The sequence below is a fragment of the Lethenteron reissneri genome, chromosome 35 (assembly GCF_015708825.2).
Source record: "Lethenteron reissneri isolate LAM-NWPU_2019-01 chromosome 35, ASM1570882v1, whole genome shotgun sequence".
Taxonomy (NCBI): domain Eukaryota; kingdom Metazoa; phylum Chordata; class Hyperoartia; order Petromyzontiformes; family Petromyzontidae; genus Lethenteron; species Lethenteron reissneri.
In genome coordinates, this window is record NC_083813.1 from 2,112,848 (window position 1) to 2,125,273 (window position 12,426).

The following is a 12,426-nucleotide window of genomic DNA, read 5'->3' on the forward strand; positions in this document are numbered from 1 at the left end:
TCACGTAGTCAGCCGTGCTAATCGGAGGTGCGGGGGGAAGGACAACAAACTAAACACAAAAATCAGTTCTATTAGCTCTTCCTGTCTTTTCGGTTCCTTCCATTTTTCCCGAACAACACACTTTACATTTTCTGCGCATGCGGTGACTGCTCATAAAATACAAATCACGTAAAGCGTTGTCGTTCATACAAGTAGCATCTCACAATTGCCGTGGTACCACAGAGGGAAGCTGAGAGGCTGCCAGGAGGTAAACCGGTGCGAACAATTGCTCTGCATTTCTCTATATATCAATAAATTTTCAGCCAATTTTGTTTATACATGTGGGAGGAAACTGGAGCACCCGGAGAATACCCACACATGCAAGGGGGCAACACTCTATTCCATAGGGAAGGGATATATAAAATTAGTCCACACTTTGCCGTACTGCATTATGCTGACAAGCCAGTGTATTCTACCTCGATGCCCACGGGAAGGGAGTTTTACGACATTTGATATTTTTTTCCGATCCATCAACCCTTGCCTCCACAGTGCTAGATTGAAGGCGTTCACCACCGCTGCCTTTATGCAAATGATTTGATAATGCAGCTACATTGGCAGTTGTGCAAAAACACAATTAATGTATATACTTTTAAAACCTCAACTACTCAACAACACTGTCTGAAAAGAAAAATAGGTGATGTCTCGGGCAATGGCCCTTCTTCATAGCACATAAACAAAGAGACCAGAGTGATAAGAGTTAATCATGGTTGCAGACTGCACTCAATAATACCATGGGGCCTGATGAGAATTAAATATAACAAATAATTTCTGAAAACCAATTTTTTTATGAACATTTGAATAGTTTTACTTTTGAACTAATTTATATTCAAAGTAACATGATAAAATGTTATAAAATATTGCATTATGGCTGTGCATTCCTGGGCCCAATCACCATTTAAATAGATAATAGACCAGAAATGTGTGTAACGCGCGTGACGTCACTCCACATGCCGCTCCCCCCCGTCATTAATAATAAAATAATCATGAGCGAGTGGATTTTTACACTCACGCGGAAGGTCTAGCGGAAAGATCTTTTTTTTTCGCAAAGTCGCTTCAAATATGACGTTTCTTTACAGAAAGTGACGGTCAAAAATAAATCTACGCAGCAGAGCTACATCCGTAGATGACGTCACTGCAAAAGAGCCCCCTCCCCCTCATTGATAATCATGAACGGGTGGATTTTTCCACTCCCCTAGGTCGAGCGGAAAAAAAAAAAATTACGCAAATTCGCTTAAAATTGTACGTTTCTTTATTGAAATTTTTAGCAAATAAATAATTATTCGCAGCAACAAAGTGCTTTTGGTGTCTTTATTTATTTTTTCAGCACTTAAAACAAAAGGTAAGTCTAATTTTTGCTTCTAAATTATGATAAAATATACACATTTCTCCGTGATTTTCCAGATATTGTATCGAATTCAAATTGATTTCAACGCCAGCGAGTGAAAGCAGAAGAAAATAAAGTATCAGAGCAGTGATTTTGAACTAATTGAAGGTGTTTTAAATACAGTGTTACAGTGACATTAAGTGACGTGTTTTATGACAGTTTTGTGCAATATTCACTGCCATTAAATTTACACAAGATACAATAATACTCTGGTCAATTTTTTCGTAACTTTAATGGTTATGTTTGGTCTTTTTCATTTATTTAAAACTTACTTCTGACAGTATCAGCAGCCTACTTTCTTCACTCTTCGCTATCAATCGTCCATTGGTGAAGAAACATTTGTCAGTTCAAAGCTTCAAGTGAGTTCAAAGCAGTGCTAAAGTTACGTGTAGTGTTTATTCAAATTATTTTGAGACAGATACTGTTTGCCTTTTAAAATTGCACAAGATACACAAGAGTCCGTGCTCAAATAACTACAGCTATGACTCGATCGTGTCGGAAGATCCTGCGGACGCATTGCATTACCCTCCAGAATTTCTTCACGATCAAACGCCTTCAGGAATGCCGCCACACACATTGGCACTGAAGACAGGTGTTATAATCATGCTGCTGCGAAATCTGAACCCGACGAACGGTCTTTGCAATGGAACGCGTTTGATGGTCAAATCATTACAAAATAACTTCATCACCACAGAGATTGTATTGGTATGCAACCGAGGCGAAATCATCTTCATCCCGAAAATCTACCTAGCTCCAAGTGATGTCACTCTTCCTTTCGTACTGAAACGACGACAAATTCCGATAATTCCTGCGTATGTGATGACGATCAACAAGTGCCAGGGTCAGACTTTTGAAAATGTGGGTATTTATCTCAATGAACCCGTATTTTCCCATGGACAGTTGTACGTGGCTCTGTCTAGATCTAAACATCCTCAGCGGATCAAAGTGTTCATCAAGGATAGTCAACTGCAGGGAAACATTTTGAACAGTGAGATTCACACGAAATATCGTTTCCCGAGAAATCTTCCAAAGTCCTTAGTTAAATTTTTTTAGTTAAGAAAAATGTATTTACGTGCAACAATTCCTAAAAAATGTTTACAATCACACAAGAACACATAAATGTACATCTTTAATATTACAGCGTCTGTCCTAGGACGGCCAAACGCTAGTTTAAATAGAAGGCAGTTGACTGTCAAGTATTTCTGAGGTAGAGAAGTATAGGAAGTAAAAAGTGTAACTATGAAAATAATTCCTGGGCTCAATTACCCAATTTCTTTCAATTAAAAACATGCATTATGTTTTTACCCACGAAATCCTCATTGAGTCTCATGACTCATTTTCAGGAGGCTACCGTCAAAATATCAATGATTGCTATGTATAATCCCAAATGAGTAATTTGCAGTGCAATTTTTTAAGTTTGGCAAATTTGGACCATGACTGGCACACAATGGTCTACTTTGCGAATTAAGTCACAGGAGCTTTAACTTGTAATGTGAAGCATGTCACCACCCCCATTACTGAGCACGCCCACGGTTGTGCTGTGGCCAATATTTTTAATACATGTGGCTTTTGAATTGGACACACGTTGTAAATAGCAATATTGCATGTTGTATCAGGGGAGTGGTGGTGATGCAAATTGTTAGTGCAATGCGCTATGCACCCGACCACCTGAGTTTGATTCCTGCCCTCAGCTAACATTAAGGATGGGCAAAAAACATCGATATATACAGAATATTGATGTTTTGGTTCCATTGCATCGATATTTTGACGTCGATGCCGATCCCTTCAATCACATTTGAACATTTATATTTTCATTTCGATGTGTATTTCACACTGAAAAAGGCCAAAATATATTAAATATCCTGCCATCTTTCCGCCACCTTAATTTTTAGCTCTTTGATGAAAAAAATATTGTCCCGCTCCAAATGTGCTTAATAGATGTTCAATACTTTAGATAAGTTTAAAATTTATATTCTGGGAAGTAGATTTGCGTCTGCTGTTGGTTAAGTGTTGACCCTGCAACAACACCCTTATTTGATTTTTGGCTTTTTCAATATGAGTTATTAAATATTTTATTTGACAACAAACATTTCTTTGGAATATGTACATTGCTATTTCTTGTAAATAGTTAATGAGAAAATAATCGATATTTAATTCTGATCTTTTAGTGTACACGGAAAGTTTCATAAAAAACATGGCGTGGTCGATATATCAATATTTTTATTTCGATATCCCATCCCCAGCGAACATCAGAGGCAAGTGATATCAGAACTGTTCCTGGGCTCCTCCCCAGCTCTTCACTCAACTTCAGCAGCCCACAATGACCAGTGTAGCGATGTGCAACCCCCATGACTGAGGCACCATGTGGGGAGCAGTGTTCATTTAATTATAAATGGTATTTACTTTAATCACGGTCTTATTCTACTCGACGAAGACCTGTGAATTACAACTACAGTATTTCATTTAGCATGGAGTCTAAGATGACTATAGTAGTCAACCATCGAATCTATGCTTAGTTATTAAATGTTGGTGTGGGGGGCGTGCGATCTCAAAGTATGGTTATTTGGTGTGCAGTTGAGAAGTGTAACTTAATATCTTGTGCGATATCACAGTTAGTACATGGCATATAATGGGAACCTTGCATTAGATTGCAGCTTGTTGTGACATTACAGCGTAACCGCGTGTCAAGCAGTGAAAAAATTCAGCATCGCCCTTTGTGACATCACATTGCCGTGAAGTGTGATGCATTAGGAGACAGGTGTGACAATCATTCTTGGTGATCTCGTAATGTGGCACGTATCTTTCAGTGGGCTACATTTAAGTAATCATATTTCATGACATTACAGTATACTGTAGTCATGTTATGTAGTGGGGGACAGAATAACATCATAGCCCTTGATCATATCACATTGTGGCCAAGTGTGATGGATTGGGAAATCGGCATGACATAGCCCTTTGTGACATCACAGGGTATATACGTGTCATGCAGTGGAACACAACCATGACGTCAAAGCTGTGTGTGCAATTAGTGTCACCACGTGTCATGCAGTGGAAAGAGGCATATCGCAGTCCTTTGTAGCATCACAGTGTGGCCAAGTATGGCTACGGGTAAAGCAGTGGGAAACAGGCATGGCATAATTGTTGTGACCTCATTGTGTGGCACATGTAATATTCAAGTCATCATACTTGACATCACATCATAGTCACGTGTGGTGCTGAGGGGAACAGTCATGCCATCATAGTGCTTTGTGACGTCAAAATTTGTTTCTAATTGAAAACACGAGGAAAAATCAAACAACTGTTAGATATATTGATGCTAATGTATCATATCTGCAACATACAATAAATATAAATAATTCGGAGCTATATAGTATCAAAATGTAACCGCATCTGAAGACATGTTGCAAAATATTTGGCCATGGGCATTTAGGAAAGGAGTCCTAATTATTTAGGTACTTATTATGAGCGGTCACTCATAGACAAGGTAAAAAAAAGACGGTCTACAGCTTGAACTTCAATAGGGATAGGGAGTTCACAGCGCAATTGGATGGGGGGAAGGGAGTTTTAGAGAAAGAGTGACCACCTACTGGGTGAGCCAAGGTTGAGTGGATATTGCTTGTTGGGCAGTCGAGAGAAATGCGAGGGGCTGTCAGGCATGATGTTAGTGATGAGGATGATGTGAAGTGGTAGGCCTCCACAGAGCAGCGTGATATCACACATGATACAACTGGTAGATTATCGTCTTTTTAGCGAACGTGTCATAAGGACATTGGAAAATAATGGTCATAAAAACCGACTAGCCAACGATTTGATTTTCCGCAACTGGAGGTCAGGAGCCGGTTTGATTAAAAGCAAATACTGTATTTATAGATATGTGGATGAAGAAGATAGGTATGGTATACACATATTCATATAAATATATCTATTATAATAGCCCGGCGTTCCGTGTGTCCGTTTGTCTGTCTGTCCGTCAACTAAATTATAAGAGCCTTGAAGAAGGCCTGAATCAAAAAGTAATAGAAAGTGGACCCCCGACCCCAGATTTGGGGGTAAAAAGTCGATCCAAAAGGGTTCCAAAAATTGTCGACCCCTCTCCCCAAAACAAATGTTATTATTTTGTAGGAATACATGCCTACATACCCTACATACAAGTCAGTAGTATCTGAATACATGGGGGGGGGGGGGGTGGGAGAAGAGGACATCAGTGGGGGCGACGGATTAGGTGCGAAGTGTTTAGAAGCCCTCCGCAGGAGCTAGAAATTACAACAGGTTTACAACAATTGTCGACCCCAAGTTTTTGAAACCGAAATTTTAGTGACCCAAAATGTATTTAAATACAGTATATTATTGGCGGGGAAATAGCATACAAAGGACGTGATGTATGTTGTGCAGTGGGCAATATTGGCAGCAGAGGGCAGTATCGACATTTTACGATGTTTGTTCGGTCCGGGTATCGGTACGATTGTCTGTCAGCGTTTGTCTCCCTGCGTTGGCACCGTAACACCGCAAGAGAATCGTGTTCCCAAGCGGAAACATCCATAATTTTCAATGGGTGGATCAAACTCTAAAATTAAAGCCCTTCCCGTCCCCCTACACGAAATAACAAGCACCATCCATCTCATTGGACACCAAACATAACCATTTTCCCACGTCCAGTACGTAAATCAATATGGTTCATTTCCACTTTTTGTACACTTTTCAGTTTCGTGTCATGTTTTCACAGCCAGGAGTAAATGTAGTAGTTTGATTTACAAACTGGGAAACTGGGCCGAGGAGAAATGCACGACCAATGGCATCCCATGCGGAGATCAAATTCAGGGCCACGTCTTGTATATTAGTTAATACCTAGATATACGAAGTAGTAACGTTCCTGGAGCTTCGTGTATTTAAACTTCATATTCGTTGGGTCTTTCGGTAATGCCACGTAGATATAAAAAAATATAATAAAAATAATAACAATATCACGAAAGCTTTAAGTCAAAAGGTATTGAAACTTCGTATATTGAATAACTTATAACATTAGTACTATGAGGATGCATTCACAGCCTTCGTAACTTACCATTTCATAGTATAACCACTTCATAACTTACCATCAATGTTATGAACAAAGATAACTTATATTGAGAATAATATAATGTATACTGTACAGTATTAGCACAAAAAACTGACAAAATAAATATTGTGATGAAACATAATTGTATTCTTATTTATATCGTATTTCAGTGCATTTATTTATTATATTACTTTACTTTACCTTTATGTATGAAATAGTGGTAACAAATCAAAAATTCGTGAAACGTTATTTTTCGAATATACGCACATCGAGGTATTACTGTACTGTATATACTGCATGTTTTAAGTCCATAGGTTGCCAAATTTGATAAACATATCAGGATAGTCGCAAGCCTGAGTACAATGGCATTCATTTTTTTAATTTTGGGCTGTGTTTATTAGGCCCTTCCTGGAATGACCATAACAATTCCTAGGCCTACAAGCCAGAGGGTCGTGGGAACATAACAAATATCACAGCACTCATCGCCGCTTGTTGCCCTGAGCCTGTGGTGTAAATTGGTATTCCCAGTCTCTCCATAGGACATCCATTGTAATGGAGCCACATACCGAATAGTTAAACGCATTATACCGTAAAAGGATCAGGGGAAAAGAATAACACCCGCGTTATTGGCTTACCCGCGTTATAACGGGCTTTGGACAATGCAAATATGTCTCCATGTCTGTCCTACTGCGCGTTCGCGACCGAGGCAGTTGATGGGTCGGGGATGATGGTTGGCGGATGTTCGCTGTACTGCGGTGCCGAGACCAATGGAGAGGTAGGGCGAGAGGTGGGGGGTGCGAGATGGATTGGCTACTGAACACATTTTCTTTTGGGGGGAGGTGGGGCGTGGGGGTTTGACTTGTCCTGCATTATATTCGAATCCAGGGTGTAGCGATCCGCGTTATATCGTGCTTTTACTACATGTTCCAATTGTGATTCAAGTCCTTTCACTTAAGTGCCAGCCAGATTTATAAAAAGAGATTCTGTGTAAATTAATGTGCATGTTAAATGAATGAAGGGCGATAATGCTTGTGTGGGAATTCAGGCTGCTTCCTGAAATGGAACGGCATGCATTATGTTTAGCTTGAGGGCTGAATCTTTGTAAAATTAGGACATGTACCAGAACCATTTGCATTTAGAAGCACATTTCCCAAATACACTGTCGTTTCACAAATTGGTGGAATACAGGACACGTAACCCAAGTAGATCTTTGGAAATGTCCATTCTTAAAAGAGAGATAAATAGAGTTTTAGAGAGAGTCAGACAAAATTGGTATTTGTTTGTCCATAATGAATATTATAGAATAACTGCGTATTTAAAATGTCAAGAAATACACCTGTAGGGAGAAGAGGAATGGCATTGCCCTTTATGAGATCACAGTGTTGCCGCATGTCATGTAGAAACATAGAAAGTGTAATATTTTGTCAATGTTTTTGTAGTGGCATCACGTGTAGTCGTAAAATATATGAAAACTATATTTTGCCTAGAAAAACCTCATGGAGATAATTATTGGACATTTCATTGACCATGTTGAAGTAGCAGAATGAATCATTGTTGTGTAATCACACTCCCTTTTCCAAGAATTACAATAATATTCTGCCTTTCCTTAGCACATTGTTTTTCATAACTCTGAAAACATGGAGAGTAATATATATATCTATACATAGCCATATGATATGTGACATTTCTTAGAAATAAATGTCATACTGAACTACTAATATTTATGAAAGCAAGGTTTAATATCTCATCTTCTGGAGCATATTCCAACCACCAAGGCCCTGAATGCCCTGGCTGAATGTTTTCAGTATTTGCTATTATTAATAATGAATAATTGACATTTATGAGGCGCATATATATATAAAAATCACTAAAATAAAGTTTAACACGTAGGCTTTCGCGACCAATGTTATTCATAATCAACGTTTTTGGGTTTAGATCGCGTTTATTTATAAATGTGTCGTAACCCTCCACCACCCGACACGGCCAATCAGTAAAAAAGTGTCACATTGACAAAGACAAATAGTTCACTGCTTTAGCCCACCGGTGTGTTGAAGCCACAACATTTACAATTTGAGTACGACGTTTCGCTGGTAATTGCAACCAGCATCATCGGGCAATTCGCCAGAATTTGTTGCAATTACCAGCGAAACGTCGTACTCAAATTGTAAATGTTGTGGCTTCAACACACCGGTGGGCTAAAGCAGTGAACTATTTGTCTTTGTCAACGTGACACTGTTTTACTGATTGGCCGTGTCGGGTGGTGGAGGGTTACGACACATTTATAAATAAACGCGATCTAAACCCAAAAACGTTGATTATGAATCACTAAAATAAAGTTGACACTTTGCTGTATGTTATCCCTGCAATGCATGTGTATGTATGTAGAACTCCTTTCACACCGTATGTAGCCAACCATGCCAATAGGAGGTGCAGAGGAAGGACAATAAACTAAACAAAAAAAGAAGTTTTAAAGAAATGGGATTTCAATATAGATTAAAATGTGCATAGTTCCAGCGGCTTCCGTATATTGGAAGGAAGAGCGTTCCATACGGCCGCAGAAGCGTATCTGAAAGCGTGCGATGCAATTGCCACCTTTGATCGGTTCCTTCGTTAAATACAAATGCAGGCCTGGTTAAATACAAGTTCTGGTGGTGCATATATGGATACGCCATGGTTATAAAATAACAGGGGTATAATGTATTTAGAATTCTCATCCACCATGTATTATATTAAGTGATCAATTAATCATTGTGGTCCTGTACAATTCCATCTTACCATAAATTGACTATTCAGCTGTACCCTCGAGCAAGCAACAAATGAACCATGAAATGTATTTATCAGTGACATGTTGCAGTTTAGTCCCACATGTTATGTTGCCGTGTTCTGGAAAGGTGGAGAGAGGGTTTGAGCTAGAGTGGAATTGTTATGCATATATCCACATAATCCTTCCATTGCCTTTGTCCTAAAGCAACTCACCAGCTGTTCAAGTGCCATTATTTCAATGATGGTACTACAACACAGGGCAGTGTGCCAATCACGTAAAACGTTACAAGACAGATAAATTACCATTATGAGCATCACCAAATATACGAGCAATTTAACACAATTGAGTTACAATAAGCATGTCGTTCACACCGGATCATTAAACACATGTAAAATAACATGTCCACTTGAGCCTCACTTAAGTGATGTCACTGAGGTGTAAAGTTAAAAGTACCGCTATCCTCACGAGGTTGAAACTTTGGAAAGGTAAGATAACGTTAACTGAACCAGCAGGAAATCAGGGTTATGGTGGAGCAAAGAGGGCACGGCAAAGTGTTATGCATCTTTGAGTCGATATAGTACGATGGCGAAGCAACCATCACAAAACACGTGACCCAAGGGTTAAGTTGCACTTTGGTGGTATGGACAAGTTTCATCCAAAATTATGTTCACGACGCAGGTCAAACATGCAGTATGAACTTTCCCTAACCAGCTATAATAGCACTACAATGCACAGCATCTAATACTTTAAATATATATTAAGGATAAAGACATTAAAGTTAATGTTGTATTGGAATCAAACTGTGAGGACAGACCTTGGGGGCATGGTGTTGACTGTAAAACAGTTGCCCAATCTTGCAGCAGCAAAATTATACGTGGAAAGTCGTGGTGCCATCAGCTGTTTAAGCCATTTTAACATCTTGGCCTTGTCACTAATTCTGTTACACAACACACTGATGCATCGTCGAACACACCTACACAAACTGATTCGATTGTTGGCTTTGGTTGTGTATAGTTATTGCCTTTGCGATTATGTATTTTCTATTATTGTTAAAGCTCTAATTTAATTTCAAAGAGTGCAAGATTAGATAACGTGAAAATTGATCCATTAAAGTGTCAATTTGCTCCGTATGTCTGTCTCCAGGAGAATTTAAGTCTTGTCCTGTTACATCACACAGAGCAGGAATCAGTGTCAGTGACAAAATAAGCCAGTATTCGCAATGTTAATTACTGTACCAGTGAAACAGTTTAACTGCACAATACAAATGTGGCCCGCTCTCTTAAGCTCCGGTTGTTTTTTAAATGAAGTTCAAAAATCTTAGAAATTAAATTAAGTCTGCCGTAACCAATGGCACGTTCAGGCAAATGTTACATTGTATTCGATCAGGGTGATTATGGCGTGATCTAATTTAAAACTCGAGAGATAAGCAGGCTTGAGGCCTGGCCAGTGTGACGCTGGGGTGGGAGGTCGCCTGAGAACCGCAGCAACTGTAGGTAGAAGCATGTGAATTTTCACGTTGCAGAATGTCTCTATTCCGAGCTGCTGGACCATAATTTGGGCAATTTTATCAAGAAAGATTTTAGTTTTGCCTGGACTGAGATACCACTACAGTGAGTTGTGTACATATGTAATGTATATGTTTACTACATTGCCTGGTTTATAGGAGGTCGTGGGTTTGATCCCGATCCTGACGCATGCTGTATATTTGGAATTTGCATGTTCTCCCCATGGTCGTGTGGATTTTTCTCCGGGTCCTCCAGTTTTTCCCTCCACATTTAGAATTAACATGCGTTTAAAGTATTTGGCTACTATTAATTTCCACGTTATAAGCCACTTCGTTGAGCTATCATTTGTGACCAGGTCGCTTCTGAAAAAGAGCTTTCAATGGGCCTTACCTGGTAAAATAAAAATAATATATATAGTTTAGTTTATTAACGACAAATGTGACCCTGCGCACTAACTAATAGCATGTATGTGGAGTCTGAGAAGGATCACATTGTACCTCTATTATTTTTAAGAATTATCCATTTAAATTTCTCTTAAAAAATAATTTCGAAAATATGGGGACAAGTCTGGTAGTTAAGAAGACATCAACTATGCAGTCATGTAATCACGTGCAAATGTGCACACGAAAGCATGTGAATATTTAAATACACCCCCCTCCACCCCCCCGCCCCCCTGGCTCCTCCCCCCCTCTTGCCTTATATAATATCTTGTTACGAGCAGCTCTTGTCCACTCCAGCAAATTATTTCTTGCTGTGGCTGTCCTACCTGATGACGGAGGCTTGTGTTGCTTCCGAAACGTCGTGATTTTATTTATTTATTTTCATTTTTATATTATTATCATTTTCATTTTTACCTACGTGACTTTACCGAAAGAACCAAAGAGTATGGATCCTTGCAGTCACGAAAACTTCAAATCTAGAATGCTAATTTCTCTGCTCCAGCAAACCCACCTCTCTCTCTGCCCACCCCCCCTTCCTCTCTATTTAAGGCCTCGGCACAGAGGCGTTGGGTTGCTGTGTGTCTATGGTATGTGTCTCTCTCTGTGTGTCTCTGTGTTGTCTCTCTCTGCTTGTGTGTCTGTCTGTGTGTCCCCGTGTCTGTGTTTTGTCTCTCTCAAATTTAGCAATCTTTGGAAGAACGTAATCAACCAGATAAAGTGCTGACTGTTGTGTTAGCCGACTCTCTGTGTTGGATTGCATTGTATTTCTAAGTTCACTAGGTTTGTTTTCTACCTGATGACGATTGCTTTGCTGCAATCGAAACGTCGTATTCTATTGTTTAATTTTTATTTTATTTCTACGTGACTTTACCGAAAGAACCAAAGAGTAATTCCTGCAGTCACGAAAGCTTCAAATCAAGTTTGGATCAAACATGCTGTGAAACAACCCTTCCAACGGGCGTAAAGGTGTCATACCCTGGCTTGCCGTAAGAAAGCAGTGCAGCAAAATTGCGGACTACACCTGCTCCGTCTGTATGGAATGGAGTGTTTCCCCCTCATACACGTGAGTTGTCTCTGGGTGCTCTGGTTTTCGTCCCACATGTAAAAACGAATTAATGGACATTAACACCTTCATATAAAGAGGACCGCAGCCCTTTGGCGATTTGTAGTGCTGACTTATGACGTGGCTTCCTTATTCTGCAGTTCCTTGTGCATGAGTCGTTCTCTCTCTACGATAGTGG